This window comes from Colobus angolensis, unplaced genomic scaffold (genome assembly GCF_000951035.1).
Source record: "Colobus angolensis palliatus isolate OR3802 unplaced genomic scaffold, Cang.pa_1.0 Scaffold105, whole genome shotgun sequence".
NCBI lineage: Eukaryota > Metazoa > Chordata > Mammalia > Primates > Cercopithecidae > Colobus > Colobus angolensis.
The window spans coordinates 3,123,634-3,142,507 of NW_012111475.1; the positions used below are offsets into that span (position 1 = coordinate 3,123,634).

At 43.5% G+C, this 18,874-nt stretch overlaps 1 pseudogene; it reads right to left on the reverse strand.

The window, feature by feature from the left end:
* Positions 1 to 250: 250 nt before the first annotated feature.
* On the reverse strand, positions 251 to 8,025 carry LOC105513392 (annotated as a pseudogene).
* Positions 8,026 to 18,874: the final 10,849 nt, after the last annotated feature.

An 18,874-nucleotide genomic window follows, 5' to 3' on the forward strand; every position in this document is an offset into this window, starting at 1 on the left:
AGGGTAGAACAAAATCAAGTGTAGGGATGGGGAAGCAACAGCAGAAGGAAGATATGAGATGTTGCAGAAAAGATGGAGGAGGGTTCCCCTCTCCTCTGGGAATAGACTCAAATGCTGATGTGGCAGTATACACCACTACATAGTTAGGGATGTTAATTCCTTTTCAGGGGTAAGAAAAGGTGGGGATTAGGATATTTCTGGAGGCTTAGGGAACAAGGATGGTCTCTTGTCCCCACCTGATCCCCTTCCTCTAATCTGAGATGTGCTTGAAGAGCTCCTGGACGGCCATGTAGTTCCCAATAGAAACAGCCAAAGTTTTCAGGCTATGAGATGGCATGTCACGTACTGTGTTCTTCACGTTGTTGGAGATTCAGTCCACAATGGAGCTGCTGTTCTTTTTTGCAGATTAAACATTTTCTCATTGACCTCCTTCGTGGACGTCTGACCACTGAAGACAGCAGCCATGGGAAAGTATCCATGGCGGGGTTCACAGGCAGTCATCATGTTCTTGCCATTGAAGATCTGCTGGCTGAATTCAGCCATTGAGAGAGCTCGATACTACTGGCTTCCATGGCGAGAGGGGAACAGCCAGACATAAAGAAATGGAGATGTGGGAAAGGGACCATGTTGACTGCCAACTTGCAGAGGTCAGCATTGAGCTGGCCAGGGAAGCAGTGGCAGGTGGTGACACTGTTCATGGTGGCTGACACGAGGGGGATCATATCCCTGTAGGTTGGTGTGGTCCGCTTCAGAGTGTGGGAGCAGATGTTATAGAGGTCTTCATTATCAATGCAGATGGTCTCAGAGTTTTCTCTCAACTGGACAGAGTGTGATACTATAGGGTTCAACCATGGTGTCCTTTTGGGTGAAGGCACAACACTGAAGATGTTCACAATGCAATCAAGGTATGCTTCTCAGATCTTGCTGATGAGAGTGTCCATTCCAGACCCTGTCCCCCCACTCAGCGAGTGGGTCACCTAGAAGACCTGCAGGCAGTCACAGTTCTCTGCCTCCTTCCATACTGAAATAGAGAAAGGAAAGAAAATTATTATGATTACCTAAAATTGCTGTTTAAGCTGAAATAGGCTTCTGGTAACCACACTGCCCCCACTCCCACAACACCCCAAAGTTGAAGTTAAGAAAGAATATTAACTGCTTCACTGTGAAACATTAACCATGTCTCTGCTCTGCATATTTTGTAAGCTCTCTAAGTTCCTGTTTTTCTTGCTGCATAGCACAAGGTAATAAGACAGATAAGCACGAGCTGCAAACATGTTTTCTAAGATGTAAGACCTGTCACATGATTAACTGCTTTTGTTTGGGCTTCTGTAAGCCCACTTCCTGCTTCACCTTTTTCCTGCCTCAAGATGCTTAAAAGGGCCTGTCCCTCTCTGTTCAGGGCTCAGACTTTCTGGATGCGAGTCCACTGAGCCAGTGTACACCTTAATCCTCCTGTAACCCTATTGGTCTCTCTAGTTCTGATTTCCCAGTACATTTTCTGAGGGCTCATCCGGGATTGGAGATGGCAGATTTTGTCTCCTTTGCCTGTGGGATTGGAGCCCAGGCTGGGGCAGACCCAAGACCCTAGGCAACAACAGGAAAACTTCAGCCCAGAGAGATCAGCTCTCCTATGTCCCGGAGCCCTTCCCTAACAGTGCAACAGAACCAGAAAAGGGGTTGCAGGATGGTTCCAGCAGCAGTGTGCATTCTTCAGAACCACAGTAAGGTTTGGGGCCCCAAGACGGGACCCCTCCCATAAACACAGAAGGGGAGACTGATTGCCTCCCAGGGTTTAACTACTAGTTTGACCCAGAGGGGCTGAGGGTGGAGAGGATGGCTCACCAATTCGGATGAAGCTTACACCCCCACTGACACAGGACATGAGAGAGGCTTGCTAAATTGGCTTAGGAAAGGAAACAAAAACTGAAGGTGAGGAGAGTGGCTCGCCACCCCAATTAAGGAACAGGTACTGGGAGTGAGGAGATGTGTGAAAGTCTGTGAAAGAGACAGTTCCAGGAGGGACCATTGCGGGGTGTGATGTGGGGAGGCACAGATCTTATTGTTGACTGTGCTCCGAAGCAAGTGTGTGACTGAGCAGGCCTAGGCAGATCTGCAAATGGCTGATAGGAGCTGCCTTATGACTGCAGCAGTCGTAACAGGAATAAGGTACTCTCCTAGCTAAGTGGTACCTGAAACTCCCATAATTTGAACCGGTCTGGTCAGTCTGACACAAAAGGCTGAGTGATTACGCATCATAAAGGGAGGAATGGGAGGAAATTGTCGAAACCTACTCCATTGGAGTGCATGTTAAAGAATTTTAAGAAAGGTCTTGGAGGAGATTATGGAGTTAAAGTGACCCCCCTGTGGTTGAGAACATTAAAATGGCCTTCTTTTAATGCAGGTGGCCAGCTGAAGGAACAATAGATAGGGAAGCAGTTGGCCATGTATTTCGGGTGGTAAGTGGAGTCAGATAGCCTTGGCATCCAGATCAATTTATATACATTGACTCCTGATTAAATGTGGTCCAGACTCGCCCCAGATGGCTATAGCCTTGTCTAGCAAACTATTGTAAAGCCTTAGTGGCCCAGGATGAGCTTAAGGTGATAGAAAAGCCAATTATGCCAGGGACCTCAGAAGAAAAGAAAAAGTAACAGGAGAGCCAGGAAAAGCCAGTCCTACAAGCACCTCCAGAGGAAACAGATTCCTCCTGTTATGTTCCATTACACCTGCCCTTGTCAGGGCTAGGACAGGGTACAGAGCTAATGGCCCTTGAGGAATCAGGCTCAGAAGAAAACAAGTCTCCAGCATCACCCCACAGGGGAGAGCCTGAATCCCTGCTTGTGAAAGCTAAAGAGGGAAAACAAGGTGATGTAGCAAGCTACCTCCAGTCTGGCTGCACCCGAGTCTTACAAAATGCCCCTCTGTGAGACTTGAGCACAAACTTATAATGAACAAGGCCAAGTTGGGGGAGGGCAGTGGATTTTCATCTACCAGCCCTTCTCTATGACAGACCACCTAAATTGGAAACAACATACTTCCTCCCATATGGAGATACCACAGGCTCTCATAGACTTGATGAGGTCCATTTTGCTGACTCATAACCCCACCTGGCCAGACTGCCAGCAGCTCCTTCTGACACTGCTTAATACAGTAGAGCACTGGAGAGTGACACAAGCAGCTCTCCGGTGGTTAGAGAACAATGTGCCAGGTGGTACAAATGATGTCCAGCGTTATGCCCAGGAGCTGTTCCCAGAGACAGATTCTAACTGGGACCCAAATGAGGCAGGGGAGCTCTAACACCTGCGAGGGTACCGAGAAGCACTCTTAAATGGAATAAAAGCAGGTGGGACGAAGGTCATGACAATAGGAAAGATTTCAGAGGCCCTACAAAAGGCTAATGAAACCTGAAGTCAGTTCTACAAGAGGCTCTGTGAGGCACACTGGCTCTACACTCTATTTGATCTGGAGGCTGTTAAAAATCAGGACATGGTGAGTACCTCATTTGTTGGCCAGGCACAAGGTGTGACATTAAGCAAAAGCTTCAAAAATGGGAAGAGTTCACAGGCATAAATGCTACTGAGCTTATAGAGGTGGCTACCAAGGTATACATCAACTGTGAGCAAGAAGAAAAGAAGGAATCTGAGCAGAGGATTAAGAAAAAGGCCGAGCTCTTGGTGGCAGCCCTGGTTGAAAGAGAGACTGGCATAATGAGGGGACGCAGTCGTGGCCGTGAAAGAGGTCAGGCTAGACCAAGATTTGAAGGCCAGATTAGGCTGGAGAGGGATCAATGTGCATTATGCAAAAGGACACTGGAAGGATGAATGTCCACAGAAAGATAAAGGAAATAGCTGTGACCAGAGAATTTGGCTAGAGCCACCAGCTGCCAGCCATTGTGTTCTAAAGCCAGACGCTCACCTGATCAGCCTAGCAAAGGCTGCAGGCTGTGAGGACTGAGGCAGACCAGGCTCCATCTCTTCAGTCCCCAGGAGCCTATGGTCTTAGTAGAGGCAGGGACCAATGAATGGACTTTATGGTAGACACAGGAGCTGAATACTCGGTAGTGACCCGACCTGTAGGGCCACTATCCAAGAATTATACAACTATTATTAGGGCAACTGGAATCTCTGAAAAAAGGCCTTTCTGTCTGTCCAGGAGGTGCATTATTGGCGGATGGGAAGTCAGCATAAATTTTCTGTACCTCCCACACTGCTCAGTCCCCTTGCTAGAAACAGACTTCAAAAACTACAGGCACAAATTTCCTTCAGGCCACAAGAAAACATATCCTTAAACTTCAGTCAGCCAAAGGCTATGGTGTTAACCTTCACACTCCCAAAGGCCAAGGAGTGGAGACTCTATGCAGAAGTACCACTTAAGCCAAGACTGCCAGAACCTCTTGAAATATATGGGCTAATTACTAAAATTCCTGGAGTGTGGGCAAAGGACAACCCACCGGGGCTGGCTGTAAATCGGGCACTAGTCCTAACAGAGCTAAAACTGGAAGCCTCCCCAGTACGAGTTTGCCAATACCCAATTGTCATAGAAGCCATCTGAGGTGTTCAAAAGCACATAGACCAGCTTTTCAAGCATGGAATTATAGTTAAATGCAGGTCACCTTGGAACATTCCTTTATTGCCAGTTCAGAAGCCGTCTGGTAAATACAAGCCAGTGCAGAATTTGTGTGCTATAAACTGGGTTATGGAGACAATCCACCCAGTAGTGCCCAACCCATACACCTTAATGGGACAAACACCAGCTAGTGCAACCTGGCTTATTTGCTTAGACCTAAAAAATACATTCTTTTATCTCTAGCTGGCACCAATAAGCCAGCCTATCTTTGCATTTCACTGGGATGAAACACAGCACACTTGGACAAGGCTCCCACAGGGGTTCAAGAATTCCCCTCCAATCTTTGAAGTGCTCGCATCACATCTCAGAACTTTTGACCCAATTAATGACAAATGCATCCTGCTGCAGTGCATAGACAATCTACTTGCAGCCCCTACTTGAGTGGACTGCCTACAGGGCACTAAGAAGCTCCTCCACCTTTTGTGGAAAGCAGAATATAAAGTATCTAAGAAAAAGGCACAGATCTGTTCAGAAGGAGTCAAATATCTAGGTTTTGAAATAAGTCATGGGAAACGTGAACTTGACAGTGAACGAAAGTGGGGCTGTGTGGGCACTTCTCACCCCAACCACCCAGCATCAAATAAGTTTTTAAGAGCCCCAGGTGTTTGCCGCATTTGGATTCCAAACTTCTCACTTATGGCAAAACCCCTATATGAAGCCACAAAGAGGGGAAAAAGGGAGCCCCTCCTTTGGGAGGCTGACCAAAAAACCCTTTAAGAAAATTAAAAAGGCCTGGTTTCAGTCCCCAGGGTTAGGACTGCCAGATCAAACCAAGGGCTTCTTTCTGTATGTCAATGAATGGAAAAGAATGGCTATAGGGGTCCTAACTCAAATTATGGGGTCGTGGCATCGACCTGTGGCATACTTATCTAAACAACTAGACCTGTTGGCACTAGGCTGGCCTCCTTGTTTCAAAACGTTAGCCGCCACGGCTCTGGTGTCACAAGAGGCTAACCAATTGGCCCTAGGACAAAAATTGATTATTCAAGTGGCACACACAGTTACCACCTTAATGGATCAGAGAACATCATTAGCTATCATCAAACCCAAGAATGACTAGATATCAAGGACTCTTATGTGAAAATCCTCACATCATTATAGAGACTGTAAATACACTAAACCTAGCTACTCTGCTGCCCATAGGCCAAAACACCCCCTACCTCAGTATTACTGTGTGGACATAGTAGATGAGGTGTTCTCCAGCTGAAGGGACTTAAAAGACCACCTCCTTGGTGGCCCAGATGCTGAGTACTTCATGGATGGAAACAGATTTGTCTCAGACAGGGTCTGTTGAGCTGGGTATACAGTACTGACATGGGATTCCATGGTAGAGGCACAGCCTCTACCCACCAGGACTTCAGCTCAAAATGCAGAACTGATGGCTCTAACAAGGGCCCTGCTGTCAGCCAAAGGAAAAGTGGTCAATATTTTTACTGACTCTATGCCTTTGCCACATTACATGCCCATGGAGCCATATATTTTTTAAAAAGCTAAGAAAAGCATAACAAAAAAGGACACAAACATAAAGGGTATAGATATAGGAGACAGAAAAAATAATGAATGGCCTCCTGAGAGAATGAAGTACCATGGCCCAGCCACCTGGGCAGAGGATGAAACATGGGGGTACCATACCTCCATTTATGTGATAAATTGTATCATATGGTTACAGGCTGTTCTTGAAGTTATAACCAATGAAATGTCAAGGGCCTTGAATTTGCTGGCCATGCAAGCCACACAGATGAGAAATGCCCTTTATCAAAATAGGTTAGCACTAAACTACCTCCTGGCCTCAGAAGGAGGAGTATGTGGGAAGTTTAACTTAACAAATTGCTGTCTAGAAATTGATGATAATGGGCCGGGCACGGTGGCTCAAGCCTGTAATCCCAGCACTTTGGGAGGCCAAGACGGGCAGATCACGAGGTCAGGAGATCGAGACCATCCTGGCTAACACGGTGAAACCCCGTCTCTACTAAAAAATACAAAAAAATAGCCAGGCGAGGTGGCGGGCACCTGTAGTCCCAGCTACTCTGGAGGCTGAGGCAGGAGAATGGCGTAAACCCGGGAGGCGGAGCTTGCAGTGAGCTGAGGTCCGGCCACTGCACTCCAGCCTGGGCGACAGAGCGAGACTACGTCTCAAAAAAAAGAAAAAAAAAAAAAGAAATTGATGATAATGGACAATCTGTCATGGAAATCACTGCTAGGATGCAGAAATTAGCTCATGTTCCAGTTCAAACCTGGAAAGGCTGGTCTCCAGACTCCCTTTTCAGAGGATGGTTTTCATCTTTCAATGGATTTAAAACCTTAATAGGAGGGTTTATGCTTATCCTTGGCAGATGCTTAGTACTCCCTTGTCTTCGGCCTCTTCTATTCAGGAGTATACAGTGAACTGTAGAAGCGATTGTGGCCAGACATACTACCACCCAAATAATGGCCTTAACTAAATATCAGCCTCTACCCAAGGAAAAATATGTGCCAACCCAAGAAGAAACAAATGATAGTGGTGCCTTCTATTAAAATCCATCTATAAAAGGCACCAAAGAGGGGAATGAAAGAAAAGAAAATTATTAGGATTACCTAAAATTGCTGTTTAAAGTTAGGCTGAAACAGGCTTTTGGTAACCAGCCCCCCCACGCCCCGCCGCCCACAACCCCTCACCAACCAAAGTTGAAGTTAAAGAATATTAACTGCCTGTCTCTGAAACATTAACCATATCTCTGCTTTGCTTATTTTATAAGTTCTGTAAGTTCCTGTTTTTCTTACTGAGCAGCTGCAAGGTCACAAGGCAGACAAGCACAAGCTGCAAAACATGTTTACCTTTTCCAAGATATAAGACCTGTCACATGATTAACTACTTTTGTTCTTGCTTCTGTAAGTCCACTTCCTGCTTCACATTTTTCTTACCTCAAGACACTTAAAAGGGTCTGTCTGTCTTTGCTCAGGGCTCAGACTTTCTGGATGCAAGTCCTCTTAGCCATTGTACACCTTAATAAATCCTCCTGTAACCCTATCTGTCTCTCCAGTTCTGATTTCCCACTACAGTACCTCATCCAGGATGGAATCAACCAGCTAAGCCACTTCTGTGTAGTGGCCTTTGGCCCAGTTGTTGCCAGCCCCAGACTGCCCAGAAACAAAGTTGTCTCATCTAAAGATCTGGCCGAAAGGACCTAAGCAAACAGAGTCCATGGTCCCAGGTTCTAGATCCACCAGGATGGCACGAGGAACATACTTTACACCTGTGGCTTCATCATAGTGCACGGAGATGCGGTCCAGCTGCAGATCGCTGTCCCCATGGTAGGTGCTGGTAGGGTCGATGCCATGTTCATCACTGATCACTTCCCAGAATTTGGCACTGATCTGGTTGCCACAGTGACTGGCCTGGATATGCACGATTTCCCTCATGGCTAAAATTTAATTTTTTTGTTCACCTCAAGGTATCTATGGGGCAAGAAAACATGTAATTTTTTTTTCTCTGTTGGTCACAGGCTAGAGGGCTGGAATGTGCCACAGAGGCTGGAGCCAGCAAGGTGTGAACACAGCAGAGGAAGGTTGAGAGGAAGAAAGCAGCTACACTTTTAAGAAGCAACCTAGATGATTTTAATACATGACCTAGACTTGTGTTTCTCAAATTTTGCTACACATTTGAATCACCTGGAGCACTCCTGAAACTCCCAATGTACAGGTCACACCCAAAGCCAATTAAACCTTCTGGCTAATGTCCAGATCTCCTGGATTCTGGCTTAAGACTCCCCAGGTGATTTCAGTGTTCAGCCAACTTTGAGAACTAGTGACCTGACCTATAGCTAGTAAAGATAAAGCAGTTACATGATTGACTTTCAGAACCTGGGTTTTCTCAGACATTAAAGAATTTTTGTAAAACAGACCCTTCTTTCCTTCTGGCCTTAGAAATCTTATTTAAGATTTTCAATTTATAGGTGAGGAAGCTGAGTCCTAAAAGGTAAAACTGAAGTGGCTAAACAGCTAATTAAATTGATACTTCTTTTTTTATTCAATATAATAAGTGTTATTAAAAGTTTAGTGCCAATATTCAGTGTTTAGGTCATTGTCAGACGGAAAATCAGTTTTGTGTTACCCTAATATTCCAAGTGTCTCCAGTGCATGATTTAAAAAGTATTTTTAGCCCAGGCATGGTGGCTCATTAGCCAGGCGTGGCCGTGCATGCCTGTAATGCCAGCTACTTGGGAGGCTGAGGCAGAATAATTGCTTAAATGCGGGAGGTGGAGGTTGCAGTGAGCCAAGATAGCACCACTGTACTCCAGCCCGAGTGACAGAGCAAGAGTGTCTCAAAAAATAGAGTATTTTTATGACTTTACTCTTGTACATTTTTCTCAATTTCTAAAAACATTTTAATATTTCAATGTCCTAACTAATCTCCTTAAACAATAACAGCAGAACTTTTGGCAAAAATGTGAAAAGACATATATAAAATCCACAAATAAGAGTTAAGTCCTCCAAACCATATAATCATAAAGTCATAGGCTTTTAATAATGAGCAAAATAAACACATACAAAATTTTGCATATACATACATAGTACAAGGCTGAAGTATATTGACATTTATCTCAACATTTGCAAGTATATAAAATATTGGAAGCCCTGGCCAGGGCAATCAGGCAAGATAAAAGGCATCCAAATGTAATAGGAAGAGAGGACGTCAAACTATCCCCATATGCAGATGATATTGTGTATCTAGAAAACCCCACAGTCTCAGCCCAAAATCTCCTTGAGCACATAAACAACTTTAAAGTTTTGGAATACAACATCAATGTACAGAAATCAGTAGCATTCAGTTACCCTAACAGCACCCAAGCCAAGAGCCAAATCAGGAATGAAATCCTTTTCATGACTGCTACAAGGAGAATAAAATACCTAGGAATATAGCTAGCCAGGGAGGTTAAAGATCTCTACAATGAGAACCACGAAACACTGTTCAAAGAAATCAGAGACCTAAATGGAAGAACATTTCATGCTCAGGGACAGTAAGAATCCATATTGTTGAAATGGCCATACTGCCCAAAGCAATTTAAAGATTTGATACTATTATCTATCTACCAACGACATTCTTGACAGAACTAGAAAAACCTATTCTAAAATTCATATGGAACCAAAAGGAGCCTGAATAGTCAAGGCAGTCCTAAGCAAAAAGGACAAGGCTGAAAGCATCATGCTATCTGACTTCAAACTATGCCAAAGGGCTACAGTAACCAAAACAGCATGATATTGGTGTAAAAATGGACACGTAGATCAATGGAATGGAATATAGAGCCCAGAAACATGGCCACACACCTACAACCATCAGATCTTTGACAAAACTGACAAAAACAAGCAATGGTGAAAGGACTCCCTATTCAATAAATGGTGCTGGAATAACTGGCTGGCCACATGCAGAAAATTGAAACTGAACCTCCTTCCTCATACCATATATAAAAATCAACTCAAGATGGATTACAGACCTAAATGTGAAACATAAAACTATAAAAACTCTGTGAGAACCTAGGAAATACCACTTTGGACATAAGAATGGGCAAAGATTTCATGACAAAAATGCCAAAAGCAATTACAACAAAAGCAAAAATTGACAAGTGGGTCCTAATTAAACTAAAGAACCTCTGCATGGCAAAAGAAACTATCAACAGAGTAAACAGGCAACGTACAGAATGGGAGAAAATATCTGCAAAGTATACATCTGACAAAGACCTAATATCCAGAAAATACAAGGAACTGAAACATACACGCGAAAAGCAAACAATCCATGAATAAGTGAGCAAAGGAAAGAACACTTCTCAAAAGACATACATGAAGCCAACAAGCATATGAAAAACTCCATATCACTGATCATTAGAGAAATGCAAATCAAAACCACAATGAGATACCATCTTACCATCTCACACCGTCAAAATGGTTTTTTATTTTTATTTATTTTTTGGGACAGGATCTCTATCGCCCATGCTGGAGTGCAGTGGCACGATCTCAGCTCACAGCAGCCTCTGCCTCTGGATTCAAACAATTCTCCCGCCTCAGCCTCCCAAGTGGTTGGGATTACAGGCATGTGCCACCATGCCCAGCTAATTTTTGTCTTTTTAGTAGAGATGGGGCTTCACCATGTTGGCCAGGCTGGTCTTGAACTCCTGACCTCAGGTGATCCACCTGCCTCAGCCTCCCAAAGTGCTGGGATTACAGGTGTGAGCCACTGCACCCAGCCTTCAGTATGGCTATTATTAAAAAGTAAAAAAATAACAGATGCTGGTGAGGTTGCAGAGAAAACGGACTGCTTATACACTGCTGTTGGGAGTGTCAATTCGTTCAACCATTGTGGGAAGTGGTGTGCTGGTTCCTCAAAGAACTAAAGACAGAACTACCACTTGACCCAGAAATTCCATTACTGGGTATGTACCCAAAGGAATATAAATTGTTCTACTATAAAGACACATGCACACTTATGTTCATTGCAGTAAAATTCACTATAGCAAAGACATGGAATCAACCTAAATGCCTATCAGTCATAGTTTAGATAAATGTAGTACATTTATACCATAGAATATTATGTAGCCATAAAAGAATGAGACTGTGTCCCTTGCAGGAACCTGGATGGAGCTGGAGTCCATTATCCTTAGCAAGCTGACACAGGAACAGAAAACCAAATACCTCATCTTCTCGTAAGTGAGAGCTAAATCTATAACATATGGAAACATACAGGGGAACAACAGATACTAGGCCTATCAGAAAGGGGAGGGTAGAGGGAGAGCGGTTAAGAAAAAACAACTGTCAGATACTATGCTTAGCATCCAGGTGCTGAAATAATCTGTACACAAAACCCCCAAGTGACAAGTTTACCTATATAACATGCCCATGGACCCATGAACCTAAAATAAAAGTTAAAATATTATTTTAAAAAACCATTATTGACTATAATGCATACATTTTGGGATTTCTATGTTTATTATCATAGCTATGTGTATTTTTCCCCACATGGAAATTAAAAAGAAACTGAAGAAACTTTTTTTTTTGAGAAGTTTATATGCAATGGAATGTCATAAGGTAACGCTCAAGAACTTTTTGTTTGCTTCCAGGAGATTTTGCTTATAGAAAATTGTTAGTGAAACAACCTCAGTTATTTCCCTTCACTTCAGTGCATCACATCTTACCTGCAAAAGAAGACGTTCCCACTCCCAGGGAGGGGTGAGGCCAACTCCTCCCTACAGCCAGCACAGACATGATTCTCCTCGTGTGCAATATGGCCACATTAGAAACCCAACAAAATCAGTATCATCCAATCAAATATACCAAGGAACCATCAGTGGGTTTTAGTATTGGTATCTCATTTTCAACTTCGGATTTTAGAAAATTAATAAGAAAAAACCATCTTTTTAAAAAGAAAATTATAGGCTTCCTATAGGGGCTGTTTGCCAAAATGTAAAGGTAATTGAGTTGTACTGAAACCAACCATTGCTTAGTTTGATTTTTCCTGGAGCCAATAATTGTTTGCTTCATGTATTATAAATTCTTATTTTTCTTTATGCTTCAAACCTCCCAGGAAAAAATAAATACTCAAGGTGAGTCTGTATTCTTTCCATAACATAGGTTGGCCTACCTTAAAGGAAAGCCTCACCTAGGACATTGCTTGTAGAAATACTGAAGCAGGCAGGGCAAGGCATTCTTGCAAGTGTGCAGCACTTTCTGCCTGAAGTGCTGCTTTTCTGAAACCATCTCCCAATTCTGGCTCCTATACTCTGCCATGCAATGAGAGGGCTGATCTTTCAGACATATGCCTACAGCTTGGAGCAGACCAGGTTGGAGACTCAGGACAGGTGGCTGGAAGCCCAGAACTATATGGACAGTATGTGCTCCTGGTAAGACGTAAAAGTTATCTCAGTTCTATGCTACTTTATTCTAGAGTCTCATGTTTATTAGCTTCATTTTCCTCCTCCTCTGATTTCCTGGGCAATGGGGTCTGTGTCAACAAAGGTCCAATCAGGAAAAAAAACACTCCAGGTACTTCAAGAAGGGGGGATTTAACTTGGGGTGGGTCTCAGCTGCCTTGCTTCTGGGGACTTATGGTGGGGGGCGGGGTAGGGCATGCCACTTCCTGAGGTATGCACCCAGGGCATGTATACTAGGTTTTCCATCCTAGAGATACCCAAATTCCTGGATTCTAGCAGGAAGGGGAAGAAGAAAATCCTCCTCTCCAACTCCAGAACAGTTCTCCTGGGCCCAGAGGCTCGAAAGCCTTGCTCTATGTATCAGTGTCTCCTGAAGAGCAGGTCTGACTGCTCGCTCTCTGTTGATGCTGGACAGGACTTAGACCTCAGACTACCTTTGTTATACTTTCTTCTTGAGTTTTTCACCCCAACCAAAATTGCTTCCCCAAATTACAAAGCAAAAATTCCCATCCTGTATCTGTGCACGTACATAGGTACCTTTGGGAGTGACAGAGTGAGGCATTGTCTGTATGATGGGCAAGGCCCAGCTGAAGCAACAACAAAAACTATACAGAAAAGATCAGTATTAGTATAGGTATATATAAAAATGAAAATTTCAAACCCCCTTCCTCTATCATAGATCTGTTTATATGCCCATTTTCTTCCTATTCTCTTGACACCCTGCACCTAAAAAAAGTGGACCGTGCTTACTAGTCCCCAAGGCCATACCTCTCAATCCCAAATGCATAGCCAAGAGGCTGAATATTGGTTCAAGCTCCAGTACAATAAAGCCACCAGAAGCTTGGGAAGGTCCCAGGATTCAAAGAGCCATTGGCCTTTTAGTTATTGCTATGAAAGAAAATACTTCAACATTTAACAGGTTAAAACAACAAACATCACTATGTATCCCATAAATATGTACAATTGTGTCCATTTAAAAAGTTTTTAGTTTCTCAGGATCAGAACTTCAGGAATAGCTTAGTTTGGTCCTGCCTCTGGAGGCTGCAGTCATGCTGTTGACTGGGACCTCGAGCATCCAGGCCTGAAGGATCTGTTCCAAGCTCACTCACATGGTTGTTGGCAGGCCAGTGATCCCAGAGGGAGAGAGAACCTGAAACTGAAGCTGCAGTGTCTTTTATAACCTAATTTCACAAGTGGAGTGCCATCACTTCTGCTGCATATTGCTCACACAGACCAACCCTGGTACAAAGCAAGAGGGGACTACACAAGAGCCTGAATACCAATAAGTGGGGATCATTGAGGACCATCTTGAAAGCTGGTTGTCACGTCCTGTGATACTTCCTACCCAGCTTTTGCAAAGAGTAATACCAGAGCGGGGAGGTCCTATTCCACTTAACAATCAGCAGTAATTGCTTTTCATTCAGTTCCTATTCCTTGTCCTCTTCCAGGGATCATTGTGAACTGAAGGGGTGACTGACATTCTGGGATCCCATGGAAATACCACCGAAAGCTATTAACTATAATCATGGCAGATCAAGTGAGTACATGTGTAGAATTTGGGAGTTAAGCACTATATTGGAAAGTTGAGGTCTTTGATGTATAGCTGGTCTAGGATCATAAATTGAGTTTGGACCCTGGCCTGTATTGGAAGTTTTAGGGTCAGGGGACATTAAAACTTGTCTCACTCTGGGACATTAGACTGAAAGTGGCTACACCTATGATAAGGCCTTGCATGCTAACCTCATTCCAAATAGAGAGGGGCAGGGGTCTCATCTGGGCCAGAGCAAGTGTAATTCAAAAGAAACCCTTTAATCTTTGGTGGACGTGATGCCTTTTGGCTATCACAACTCCTCCTCCCTCCTCTCACATATATATATTTTCAAATGCTCAGGAATTTTTTGCTTCTCCTGGGGAGCTATAGTTCTGATGTTGCAGGCAATATAGTAGAGAAAGGGATTTTTATGCTTCCTCTGGAGTAGTAAAATCAACCAAGGCCTGGGGAATCCAAAGGCTAAAGTAAGATGAGATTTTGCAGCATGTGGAGCAGAGGTCCTGATGTATTTCATTGGGTTTCTGAAGCATGAACTAGGGGCAGTCTAAGATACCAGAAAAAGTCAAAGGTGTTTTTCCTATTCCTTTACTCAACAATCAACACAGAATACTACAGGTCACTACAACGTGTGGGGATTTCTCCTCACACAAAACTAGTCAACTATCCAGCAGACACAGGCTGGGTATCCTTTAATTCAATTCTGATGTTATCTATCTGGAGATAGCATCAGATACCACAGGCTGAGGGCTCAGTCCCACAAGACTGCCCCCCACTTCAGGTATCAGCTGCAAGTAGGTTGCTGCCTACACTTCTGACCAACTGGCTATGTAGCAGGAGTTCTTACAAGCCCCTCCTTGGACTTGATTAATTTTTTAGAGTGGTTCGTAGAACTCAGGGAAACACTTACATTTGCCCGTTTATTATAAAGGAGATTACACAGGGTACAGGTGAACAGTCAGATGGAAGAGACACAAAGGTGAGGCATGTGGGAAGGAGCTTCCATGCCCTCTCTGGGCAACATCTTCCAGGCACCCCCATGTGTTGAGTTTAGCTATCCAGAAGCTCCCTGACCTTGGACCTTCTGGGTTGTTATGGAAGCTTCTTTATAAAGGCATGATTTATTACATCATTGTCCATTGGTGATCAACTCAACCTTCAGTCACATTTCCCTCTCAGGAGGCTGGGGATGGAGCTAAAAGTTCCAACCCTCTAATCCTGTCATGGTCTTTCCAGTGACCAGCTCCCAACCTTGAAGCTACTTAAGTGACTCAGCCATCGGTCATCTCATTAGTATACCAAAGACACTTCAGAAACTCTGGAGATTCCAAGGATTTTAGAAACTATAGATGTGTATGTATATGTCTGGAAACTGAGAAAAAGAGCTAAATATCTATTTCACAGAATCACAGTTGGCTTCTATAGTTATTCAACTTGGACTTCTGAAAGGCTTAAGAGAAGCAAATGGTAAAGGTCAATGAGGTTACTGGACTTCTGCTATGTTGAAAAATATTTTATATCAGGATAAGCTAGATTGTACTATAGTAACACAACCCCCAAATTTTGACGGCTCAAAGGTTTATTTCTTTCTCATACTTCGTGTCCGTAAGGGGTTGACCTGAGTATTCTGCTCACTATCACTCAGGCTGGTGAAGCATCTACCATTTTGAACTTGCCAGGTCATAATGCCCATAAAGAACACTCTGGAGAGCCTCCCACCAAAAACTAAATCCTCAGTCCTAAATAGACATTGTTTCCAGTCATTTCTGCTCATCATTTTGGACTTAATGAGTTATGTGATCCCAACCAACCAGGAACCAGGAAATAGGTTTTTTTTAAAATATGTGCCTGGAGTGAAGGTCAATATTGGTGAACAGCATTATTAAAGACCACAACTGGCATCCTATGAAACTGAAGCCCAGATTTTCTCTTCTTTTGCCTTGTCTACCTCAATTCCCCCAGATTGCACTGCGTCTGTGTTAGTGTCTGTAGCTGGCAACAGCAATGTGAGGCTAGAGACAGTAATATATGCTGTGTTATGGAAACATTATACTTGTTTAGGAAATGCTATGGTTGTACCTAGATGGTATAGATCTAGAACTGGTGCTATGACATCCATAGGTTCTATCTACCATTTATTTGGAAGACTACCCTTAGGAAAAGTGGAACAGAAGAGACTCAAGGTTGGAATTTAACAGTGAAAGTGCTAAAATAATTCCATCCCCTCCAGTGGAAGACATCCCAGGATGCTGCCATTGGAGAAAGGCCCACTCTTCCAACGCTGCCTGTGCCAGGTACTTAGGGAGTATGAAGTCAAGCTCATGGCAGGAAAGAGAATGCAACTCAAATGGCTCAAAGGAAAAGGACTTAATGGAAGGATTTTCAGAGGTGTGGGCAGGATTAAGAAAATCAACCAGGTTGTTGAGGCACCCAAGGCTAGCATCAGTAGGAACCTGGTAATCCCTTGGATCATAAGAGGAAATAGTGCTATCTTAGTTCATCAGTGCTAGAACTGGGGAATAGGGGCTGCTGAACAGATCTATGCTTATTCAAGTACAGAGCCACTGCCAGAAATGTGGCCCAAAGCAGGGAAAAAGCTGGAAGAAATAGCTCATCTTCTTTTCCCACCTGTCAATCTCCTATCACTGTCTCTCATTGGCTGAACCTGATAAGCCAGCTAGGAAGGGGGCTCCAGTGATGTACTTTGCAGTCACCACCTTCCTGGGCAGAGAGGTGCAGGAAATGATCTGAGAAAGATGAGGAATGGGGCTGGGGCTAGGGGAGTAAGCAGACTCAACACAGTGAGACTGTCCCTAGCTGAGGTTGAGCAAAATAAAATTAGTGACTTTTGGCCTTTAATTTATCTAGGATTTTCATTTTCCCAAGGGAAGGGAGATTTTATTTTCTTCATGGCAACAAATAAAGGGTTCGTTACTGATGCTTAAATATCTGAGAGAATTTAATAAAGGGAGAAGATTCATACAGTTTGTTTGGGACATTTTTCACATTGAGCATTCTATGTTTGCTACTTTAGGTGCCCACTGTTCTAGCAAAACAGGTTTATCCATGGCAGGCAACAATTTGAGTTAAGAAATAAAACTGAGGGGTCAATATCTGACTATGAACTTGGGCCAAATGTGTTGGTTTATCTATTTCAGAAGCTTCTAGACTAGAGCCAACAGAAGAACTGCCCATTTCTCTGGGCTCAGGAATTTATAAGTCAGTGGTACTAGGAAGCAGCCTTAAGTGTTTACCTTGAAGGGAGAAACTTGCCCAAGTGAAGAAGGAGGTCTCATTCCTGGTTGACTATAGCCTTGAGTGAGGACAATAAACCTGAGCTCATGGTTCTGATAAAACACAAAGCAGGTAAATGTTGATGAGGAAACACTGCCACCACTCCCACCAACCAACCATCTCCTTAATCTCCACTCAACACACAAGGAAGACCTGTTACATCTAGAGATATTGCTGAGATGTTGGTTGGGTCTCATTTACTAGTTGATGCAAGGCTAGGCCTATAAGGGGGTCCCTGATTCAGTGCACTCATTCTGTCAACTGGAATGAGAGCTCTAGGAAGTTTTTCATGATCTTTATTATTTGAGTGTCTTCACCAAATTCCTTGCTGCTTGCAGTTTGAAACTCAGCTCTCTTTAGCTAAGTATCTTGGTTTCTAATCCATGGCCTTTGAGAGTGGAGGGTAGATAGCAAGCTGTGCCAAAACCTCAAACCCCAGCCTTGTGTTTCATTCAGAGCTCTGTGTTGAAGGTTACATGTCACTGACTGCTGTGGTTTGAATGTCCCTCAAAGTTTATGTGTTGGAAACTTAATCACCAATGCAACAGTGTTGGGAAGTGGGGTGTAAACAGAGGTGACTAGGTCCTCAGGGCTCTGCCCTCATGAATAATTCCATTATCAGAGTTAGTTTCTGACAAAATGATGAGTTTTGCTCCCTTCTCTTCCTCTTTCCATGTGATGCCTTCTGACATGGTATGATGTAACAAGGAGACCCTCACCAAATGCAAACCCTCAATCTTGGACTTCCCAGCCTCTAGAGCCATAAGAAATGAGTTTCTTTTCCTAGTTACCTAGTCCATAGTGTTCTGTTATGGCAATACAAGATGGACTAAGACACTGATCTGCCAAGTAATAAAGAGACACTTTGAGTTCTGACTTCAATTTTATAAATGTCTCTTGGGGAGCAGGGGACTAGACATCCACTATTCCTTACTCAGTGAAAAGAACAACTTTTTCTCTTTTTCTTTTGGTAAGAGCACTTTCCTTTTGAAAAACTACTCTCTGACTTTAATCATGCAGTTTTAGTAAGGTTGTCAATCAGAGTCTATAGGGTGGGCACATGACCCAAGATAAGCCAATCAGAACAACAGTAATGATTGGCCCTACTTTGAGCATATGTTCATCTTTTGCCAGTGTCAGTACTTGTTGTTGTTAACCTGAATTCTGGTTGGAAACAGCCTTTACCTTTCCTGTAGTGAGGCTGGCAAGAGATAAGCACAAAGCAGCCAGGACCCCATCTCCCACCAGAGAGAGTCAGTCTTTCACAAGAAAGAATGAATTTGACATTCAAAGCAATAGAAAAATCGGTGAGAATGTTCCAGAAAACATAATTGTCACTCATCCAGTCTTTCCCAGCTGTACCCATGCCCTCCCTGAGGCCAAAAACATTTCCTTTTTGTCTAGGGTAGACTTAATTGGATTTCTGTCACAAGCAAGAGTCCTGACTGATTTAGTAGAGAAGATATGTGGCAGTTCTGGGTCCCTGGCCATCATACAACCTCTGACC